Below are 10,047 nucleotides of genomic sequence, written 5' to 3'. Positions count from 1 at the left end.
ATAATCCTGAAAGGTGCAATATGGGAGGAGGTCAATGGAGGAGTGACACTATGAGTTACTTCACCAAGTGATGCCAACCCTAATGATGCCATTTCTAGAGTTTACAGGAGTTGCAGCCAAGCAAGACAGAAAGAATGGTAGCTTGGACCTCAGTGGAGAAAGGAATCCAGTTAGGCTTTTAGCCAAAAGCTATCCAAGGTATTAAAATGCATCTTCATAGTAGGCTTAGCACCTTGGATAGCTCATTTAACATCCAGAATAAATTACAGAGATTTACTTTTCAGCCACCAATTTCATTACTAACCCTGATCCTTAATGTATGGGATCCAACCCATAGAAAATTCAGATGACTAAAATATTTGAACCTTCATCTGCTAAACCTGATCCTTAGTGTTTTGGTTCCAACCCAGAGAAATTTCAGATGCCTAAACCCTATTGCAATAAATGACTTCATAGTTAAGATTAAGGCTTCATTTCTACGTACAGTGTGCTCATGTCATACGTAAGCATGCCATATGTAGTTTTCAGCTTATGTGGAAAGCTGCACATTGGAAGAGGCAATGGCATGTGTACCAATGGCATGCGCGCTGCGCCACACTGCAGACATGGCCCCCATTGTTTTCAATGGGGCTCCAGAATAGGCAGTATTTCCCTTACGCGTCATGGGTGGGCGGGCGTCAAGAACGGATCCCCGCATAAGGGAAAGGTGCATTGTATACAGTTTTGAGAATAATTCCTGTTGAATACAGTAGGACATCATAGCACATTGTTTCCCGAGATTGCTAATAAAATGGAACCTTTGTAGCTCTAGACCTGCAGATTACATATCTTGACTGAATGAGGATATCATGGAAATCTGTTTATTGGGGCCTCTGAGGGAAACTTGCTAGCCTCAAATGACGATTTAAAAGGTTAAAAAGTGATGCATGCAACAGCCTGGTTAATAGGTATAATCCCTCAATGTAGTCATCCTACTGACTGACTGACTGCTTCCTTCATTCTGATATTGAATCCCCCCCCCCCCCCCAGTCACTGTAAGAAAACTTAATATATTTCTTAGAAAACCTATGCAATACACAGACATATCTTAGAAGCAGATTCTGCTTCTGGTGTACCATGTGAGCATCCTTCCTCAAAGGATTATGAAAGAAAAGAGTGGGGGGTATGTTTCTGGTTTTTTTGCATCTAACAATTTCAATGACAGAAATTCTGTTAGGTACTGGAGGAAAAATAGAAGGCCCTGAAGACACTGGCATGTATTTGCCTATTCCACCTGAAATCAGGTGCACAAATTTCTCTGACATACAGACAGGGAAGAGAAGAGGATGAGAGAGAGAGAGAGAGAGAGAGAGAGAGAGCTATATGCAGTAAATCAAACCAATGCTGTCATCTAAAAATTAAGAAGCAAGTAGGAATTGTGTGCTTCAGATAGTGTTGCTGTAGTATGTTGATGGATTATGGTTTGTTAAGGGTCCCACTGATTCTTGCATGGGGGGGGGGGGGGACAACACATCAGTGATACTAGGAAGAAAGTAAAAAAATATCTTGATTTCCTAGCATTTTAAATGTTCCATTTAAAATGTTGGTGTTTCAAAAGAGAAAATAAATGCTTTCTACGTCTACGTCTAAAAGCAAAACACAGGCTAAAATCTTGTTAGTGAGTGATAATAGTCCAACATATGCTGAAGAAACCCACTTTTTTATTTTTGAGGAAATCATAATTCTTTACTCACAACACAACAACCCAAATCTCCCCAACCCACCATTTATATGACAGAGACCCACTATTTCCATGTCATTGGAGAGTGGCGGGAGTGGCTGGATGAGCTGCACAGACATCATCTGTGGGGATCCTAGGACCCCAAGAGGTCCCTAAAGATGCCTGATGTTGCATGTTCAGCTATAGGAAGGTAGCTGGATGCATCTCTTCTGATTCTCCTGTTGTAATAACACAGAAATTACAATATTTTGGGAGTTGCATTGCTAAAGATATGGTTTGGAGACATAGGAATGCAACTATGAAGTCCTACATGCCAGCTATATTTCCAGCTACTAACTTAAGAGCTACTTTCAGGCTGATCAAGCCATTTTCCCCCTTGATATAGAAAGACTAGTGTTGGCCAGCAAATAGGCATTTTGAAAAATGTAATAGTTCTTGGATACCTTTGATTGTTCTTACTTAGGGCCCAAACAGACAGCCAAAATAAAGCTACATCGGGTTACTTTGGAGGTATGCTGTTTAAATGACACATGCATCTTAAGAGGCCAGAAGGTGCACCAAAGCCTTAAGTCCTTAGGACTGGAGTGTGGCTTTGGCGTGACCTCCAGCCTCTTAGGATGCATGCAGCATTTAAACAGCATACCTCAAAAGTGACCTGAAGCAGCTTTATTTTGGCCTGTCAGTTCGGGCCCTTAGTCTTCAAAAGTCCTTTCTTGAGCTGCAGTAATTGTTGATATAGATGAGATCCTGTGGAGACTGAGATCTTAGTTTAAAGCACTATAGATGTCACACTATGGAGATTATCACACACCTGAACTTCTGCTTTGCTCTCTGTGGTGCACAGAACACCCGGCTGACCAATCATAAGGCAGCTGAAGACCAGCCAATAGGATGTGGGCTGGGACTTTTGAAAATTCCGGGCTAATAGAGGAGAGATTCCGTTGGGAGACAGTTGGGATTTAACAATTGAGGGAACAGTTAAGTCCAAGAGAGGACTGTGTTCCAGAAGTTCCCGAGAGAATAGTCAGATAGGGTTCTGTTGAGTCCAGTGAGTGGACATAGTTTTATGAGTTCCAGAGGGAAACTGAGGTTTACATCCAGTGTAAGGTGCTTATAACCTGATAGATCTTGTTAAGTCCAGAGAGGGACTATCTTTGGGAAGAGTCTGAAATTGAGGGACTCGGAGATAACCCAACTCTAGGAAGGGAGTTTTGGGGTTATTAGGATCCTGACGGATTTCATAGCCTGAGTGGCTGACTTTGGTTTACTACTGAGAGGGAGAGTAGTGAAATATCGGTAACTAATTTGCTAAATAAAGATACAATAACAACTGTACATTAAGGATACTCAACATACTTCTGTTATTCAAATAAACTTTTATTATTGCTTGAAAACTGCTTGGCCTGAGTTTCAAAACACAAACACACGCTACTATACGTTAAAAGCCAGGTATAGGAGTAGAGTGTGGTGTAGAATGCATCACTTAAATTGGTGGCAGTGTTAGGGTAAAGGTTGACTAGACAGGGCCTTCACATAATTGGGTGGCACAATAGAAAGGTTGTTTGTCACATAATTGGGTGGCAGCAGTGGGATAACAAAAGTCCCAAGCGCCTGCCACAATAGAAAGGTTGTCTGTCATCCTCCCATCGCCCAAATGTCATCAATCTGCAATGGGAGCCCCCTGGTGGGATCGCGCCTGGTGCTATTAAAGTGGAATGCTTTCATTTTCATCATGGAAACATTATTGTAATTGTTAGGAAAAGGGACCATTTTTAATAACGATTTGATCAGTTATTAAAAAAACGGAAGCGTTCCACTTTAATAATGCCAGGTGTGATCCCTCCAGGGGGGCTCCCATTGCAGATTGGTGACGTTTGGGCGACGGGAGCAAAGTGGAAGTCCAGGTGTGTGATAAACTCCTAAGTAGTGATAATGCTTATATGCACTAATATCTCCCTTCATGAGGGTTAGCTTCATATGTCTGTTCCTTTTCATGGATGGAATTTGCCCTTTCAATTGAAGGAAGCCTGGAAAAGCAGATCTTCAACTGTAGGGAGAGAGATATAGTAGTTGTAATGTTGGCCTAAGACTAGGTTCTCTTTCCTACCCAGCCAGTTTGGCTTATTGGGTTACCCTGTGAGCGAACTCTCAGCCTCACCTAGCTTAAAGATTTCTTGTATAGTTAGACATGGGAAAGAACGTGTTTGCTAATGGAAATGTTTGCATCCCTCACATTAATTAAAGAATATTAATGCTGTAAATTTGTGTGCATTTGAAACATGTGCATTTTCCATACATGCCTTGCAGATGTCTGTAGTCTGATAATATGAAGAATATGGAATACAAAATACCTCTGGTATTGAGTTCAGACGTGGTGGATTGAGGGATGTCCATTGGTACAGATTCTTGGACATCTGTAAATGAAACATTTTAATTAATGTCATGTCAGAATAAATGGTTTATTTGCATAAAATGGTCCTTAATATGATTACATGATGCTTTAAAGGTAGGATACATGCATGCATGCATGCATACATACATCAAGATATGAGCAAAAAAAAACCACCCTTAAATTATGAATTGCACATTCAGTTTCTTGTAATATGGACTTTATAGACCAGCACAAGTGACATATATTTTCTATGGAGAAGGCAAACTTCTCTGTAAAGCCAGCAAAAAAATACCCATGAGGCCCTACCTCGTGATGAAATATGCAGCACAGAGTAAATTGGTGACACCTGTCAAGCAGTGGCTCTCTGCCAGGATATAAATACAGTTTAATTGGAATTACTTCTTTTACATTTCATTTTATTGAGAATACCACTGAGGATACTGGTCTTTATGATGCGAGTCCCCGTAGGCTCCCTGTCTGCTTGTTTCTTTGTCTCTCTGTATGAAGACTGAACCTGAAGAGACTCAGGTTGAAAGCCTCTTCCCTAAAGGAAGGCTAGCCATGAATACGTCTGACACAACTGTACCTTCTGTCACATGCCACAGCTCACACCAGCCTTGAAGGTGATCCAGGACACTTCATTGTCTTTGCTTCAGATATTCATATAGACCTTCTTTTTAAAAAAATCTACATCCTGTATTGTGTGTGTGTGTGTGTGTGTGTGTGTGTGTGTGTGTGTGTGTAGATAACCCCATCACTTGTTAAAATTGACATAAAGAGTACTTGTCCTTTTTTTTCATCTTAAAAGATGAGAGATTAATGGTAGATAAGACCAGTGTAGGATGGTAGACTGAAGTTTTAGTTTAAAAAGTAATGAGTCACAGTGTCAAAGCACATATTGGTTAGTTATCAAGTTAATTTTTAAATGTAACTTTTTTTTACTTTCCTGTTACCCAATAACAACAATAAAAATATCTTTTCTGTGATTGTTATTGACACATTTCTTTTGTAAATGGCACAACAAATTCAATCAGTTCACTTTGTAATTCTGGGGTGATTTTTAGGCCACTTAGTCCTGGCGCCTACTATCATAAGACAATATGGAGAATTCTATATTTTACAGCACTTTTAAGCTGACACAAAAGAGGCAACTATCAGAAAACAATATGGAGAAATAGAATCGCTCCCAACTGGAAATTTGGTCGGGCAAGGCTGCATTCTATCTCACTACTTGTTCAACTTTTATGCAGAAAACATAGTAAACAGTGCTAGTCTAGACTCAGAAGGAGGAGTGAAGGTCAGAGGAAGGGACATCAACAGGCTAAGATACGCAGATGATACCATACTACTAGCAGAAAACAGCAAAGACATGGAGCAGTTACTAAGGAAAGATAAAAAAGAACATACAAAGGCAGGTTTACTGCTGAACATTAAGCAAACAAAAGTACCATGGAAGATTTATATAAATTCAATCTACACAATGAGGAAATGGAAACAGTTAAAGATTTCCCATACTTCAAATCAATCATCAGAATGGAGACTGAAGTGAAGAAATCAGAAGAGTAGCACTGTCCTGATTCACCAAACACCTACACAGGCTGGCTGGGAGGGAACCATCAACTGATAGTGCAAGAAGCGGCAGTAAATTATCAGCAGGTAGAAAGTGTCCTTGTCCGAGGGAGTCCGTTAGGAGAAAGGCATTGGTCAAGCAGTCTGAGTTTAGGGAGGCAACAAGAATCAAGGTCAACACATTCCAAGGGTCAAAGAAGCCAGGAGGTCCAAAGTATGAATTTCAAGAGTCTGGAAACAAGTGTTGGGGATAGGAATGCTCACCAGGAAACAGACGAATTGCTTCCAGCACTAGCCTTAGGCAAACTCAGCTCTTAAATGATCTGACACCCACTGGTCCTAATCAGAACTTCCCTTTTGTTCCCTTTTCCCTGCTGATCATAGTTGAGCATCTTTGCTGTGTAAGTTCATCTCTCCTTCTTGTTTATGGGCTTGGGATCTCACTTGTGTCTTCTGCCTCATCAGACGGTGAGTCCAGCCTTTGTCCTCCTGGCTGAGGCTGCGCTTCAACAAGTTGAGCTGGCTGAGGCTGCTTGGCAATGGGGAGGACTGACTGAGGTTGTTCTGCAACAGGGAGAGCTGCAGGCTGTTCTCTCTCTGGCAGACTTGCCTGGGTCCCTTCTTCAGTCTCCTCGTTGGACTCTTCTTCTAGGTCCTTCAGCTCCTGGCCTATGACTGGGAAGAGCAGCTATGAAAGAACTAAACAAGATCCCAAAGCACAAAGATATAAAACTGAACACTAAAGTTAGGATAGTCTATGCATCCATAATGACTGGGCCCCCAGCCATTGGAAGACTTCTGCCAGGTAATAAGAGTAAGCTGAGAGGGAGGTACATGCAAATAAGTAATGACATCACAGCTGACAGAAGGCTCACTTGGCCAATCAGTGAGCAGGAGCGAGAGTTGTTCTGGAAGCTTCTAAGAGAAAAAGCCTCTGAGACCAGGGACAGTTAGAGAGTGACAGTTAGAGAGAGAGGCAGAGAGAGAGTCATCAGCAGTTAGTGGTTTCTACAGTGGGAATTCGAGGTGGGAATGTCTCCCTCAAGTTAGTCTTACAGGTTAGGAAAACTGTAGTGTTGTGCCTACAGCAAGAAGGCATAATTCAGGCAGACAGTTTATGCTAAGCTAAGACCAGTAACTATATTTAAAATCCATCAAGTAAGGCATATTACATCAATATATCAGTTACGTGAGAATGTGTCAGATTAGGCCTTATTTATTATTTTTCTGGTTGCTTGCATGAAATGAATACTTTTATAATTACACATATTGTACCTGCAAGGCCCTTAAGATCTGACATGATTTATATATTTTTGTTCTGTTTTGTTTAATTACAATAAATACTTCCTTAAAAGTATCCGCTTCTTCGACACTCCTTTACACATGTCCTACCTTGGTTGATGCTTGAGAAGATTAGCAAGAAGTAGAACTAGAATTTCTTAACAAGTCCCAGTGTATGTTAAGGGAAATCCAATACGAATTCACTGGGTGGTGGCAGCATGATTCAAGGATCTCCAGTGGTCATCTTCAACTCCACAAAGAGTAGGAACATAGACTAGGAGACTCAGGGAGAAGCTAAGGATCAGCTGGGACTAAGAGCCAAGGCTGGCCTGCTGTTTGGTTGCTTGGACCACAGGGGGGTCATCACAGCATCACTATGTACAGATGTGAGAAATGGACAGTGAAGAAAACAGATAGAATGGAAATAATCCATTTGAAATGTGGTGCTGGAGAAGAGTGCTGAGGATACTGTGGACAGCCAAAAAGTCAACCAAAATGGATCCTAGAACAGATCAAGCCTGAACTCTCTCTGGAAGCCAGGATGATTAAATTCAGGCTGTCATACTTTGGCCACATAATGAGAAGACACTACTGTAACAACTCTTTATGCCCTAACACTAAATTCAATTGATGACAGCCCCCTGGGTCTTATCATCCCACCGCTGCCACCAAAATATGTAACAGCATTTTCCTATTATGGCAGCCACATGGGTTATTCTAATCCCACCGCTGCCACCAAATTATGTGAAGGTCTCTGCCCACCCTTCACCTTGACACTGGCTTTTTAGACCCTGCTCCCACCTAATTTATGAGAAGGGTCCCCAAGATACTCTCCCATGATGGCCCCACACCCCTGCGTTTCTAAAGATCAGTAGCGTGGTTTGATTTCAAAACACAGGCCAAGTGGATATTCAAACAAGAATAAAAGTTTATTTTAAAACAGAATGGAAAAAGGTAACTTGGACATGAAGTTGTTACTGTGTCTTTCTTGGTTGCATATATATACAGGTTTGTTCTTAAATCCCAATTAATAACTCAGCCACACAGGCTATAATATCCCTCAGGAAATTATGTAACCGAAACCCCTTTTTCAGAGTCTGGCTACACTCTCTTCTCTAGACTGCCAAACTAACACTGTCCCTCTCTGGACCTATCAGACCCTTTCTTGGTCTATGATCAACACCCCACTGTAACAAAATGCTGTTCCCTCAGGAACGTCTGGAACACAGTCCTCTCTTGGACTCTACTGCTCCCCAACTGAACACCAGCTTCATCCTTCAGGATTCCAAACCCTAACTGACTAAAACCAACTGCCAAGCGGAATCTTCAAACTCCTCAGCCAGCACCTGATTGGCTTAGAGTCTCTGGCTTCTGATTGGCTGGTTAGTGCTGAGGATACTGTGGACAGCCAAAAAGTCAACCAAAATGGATCCTAGAACAGATCAAGCCTGAACTCTCTCTGGAAGCCAGGATGATTAAATTCAGGCTGTCATACTTTGGCCACATAATGAGAAGACACTACCAACTAGAAAAGACAATAATGTTAAAAAAAAAAGTGGAGGATAGCAGAAAGTAGGTGGCATATTAGATGGATAAACACAATCAAGCAGGTCACAGCCCTGATCCTGAAAGACCTGAACAGAGTGGTTGTGGACAGAGGGGCTTGGAGGTGTCCCCCTCATGGGATAGCCATAAATTTAAGTCACCTTGAAAGCAGTTAACAAATTACCTGTTGAGCATACACTAAAATCCCACATTTCCTTAGATGAGTGTTTGGTAAATAGATATCTTCACAAGAATTTAAGTGAGCACCTGAGCTCCACACTGTATTATATGTATTTATTCTTTGTTGTTTTCTATATTTTCTAAGCAGGCTTCAAAACTGTGTGGGAAAAAAGAATGAAAAATCTATAGTATAAATATATATTATACAAACACAGATGGGTAAAAGAAATAAAACAAGGCAAAATGATGATACTAAAAAATGATGTTACAAGCAAGCCAGACCATCATATCAACAAGAGCTCATAATTTCCTATCTCTGTGTTTGCCGTGGTTGAAAGAGCAAATGTCAATAAAAGGGAAGTAAGGGCGATTGTTCTCTTTTGGTTCAGTCTGCACTCGTATTCTTTTATGTTTTGCCTTTTTTGTCCTTGTGATACACACACACCAAGGGAGTCTCTCCACTCAAAATATGGATCATAATACACAGGATTTTCTCAATTTCGGTATCAAATTACTGTCCCCAAACAAACAGTGACACAATCACAGTAATCAGTGATAAAATATAGTAATGACACCATACGCACAAACAGTTTTTGAACTTACCATGGCCTCTTTCTGGTATTGTATTGCATGATGGAAATCACTGCAACAAAAGTAGAACAGAAGCTTATGAAGACTCCCGGGAAATGCTGCTAGCCTTATGCAATCTGTTTTTCCTCTTCCCTTTGTTGGAAGCTGGTGGCATCCATGTCAATGAGACAGTGAAAAAATTTCAATATGTTGAGCACATTTGGGGGCTGTGGTTTAACACCTTGGATAGCTCTTTCCATGTTCAGTCTATAACCCCAAATTGATTCACAGTTCCACTGATATGGAAGCCATCAGCTGTCACTGCTTCCATTGAGTGTTTTCCATGAAAAGAACTCTCCAAGTGTATGTTAATGTTTTGCATTTTGCAAAATTCCATGGCATCTTTAATTTGTTTTTATTGCAATTCCAGGGCTATCAGAATTTAAAATGAATGGAACTGAACCTGCCTCACATACTAAAATCACTTGCATGGATTTTTGCATTATATTTCTTGAACTGGGTGGCTTATGGAGTATCCTGTTCTGCTCCATGTCAGGCTGAACAATAATGTAGACTTTCTTAACAGGAAATCTAAAATTCCATAGATGAACCAGATCCCTGGATTTACTTAATTTGTTTCTGAGACAAAAAAATAAGCATCAGTTTAAAAGTGATGTTTTGAGTGTCAACTTAAATGTAAGATCAGATTGAATTGAAATGTTGCATTTATTATATGTTGCATTTATTCTATTTTCTCTAGGTACCTTCAGGCAGAGAGACAGCCCATGAA

At 40.8% G+C, this 10,047-nt stretch overlaps 1 long non-coding RNA gene across 1 annotated transcript; it reads right to left on the bottom strand.

Moving 5' to 3' along the window:
- Positions 1-1,376: 1,376 nt before the first annotated feature.
- Positions 1,377-8,225, bottom strand: LOC149316948 (uncharacterized). Its single transcript, XR_016280721.1, has 3 exons — positions 7,074-8,225; positions 4,072-4,134; positions 1,377-1,938 (listed from the first exon to the last, which is right to left on the bottom strand). It is a non-coding gene; the product is annotated as an uncharacterized LOC149316948 (long non-coding RNA).
- Between the last annotated feature and the right edge of the window lie 1,822 nt (positions 8,226-10,047).

Source organism: Sceloporus occidentalis, unplaced genomic scaffold (genome assembly GCF_023333645.1).
Source record: "Sceloporus occidentalis isolate IW3139 unplaced genomic scaffold, rSceOcc1.0.p SCAF_3, whole genome shotgun sequence".
NCBI classification, from domain to species: Eukaryota; Metazoa; Chordata; class Lepidosauria; order Squamata; family Phrynosomatidae; genus Sceloporus; species Sceloporus occidentalis.
This window is presented reverse-complemented; position numbering and strand designations above follow the sequence as displayed.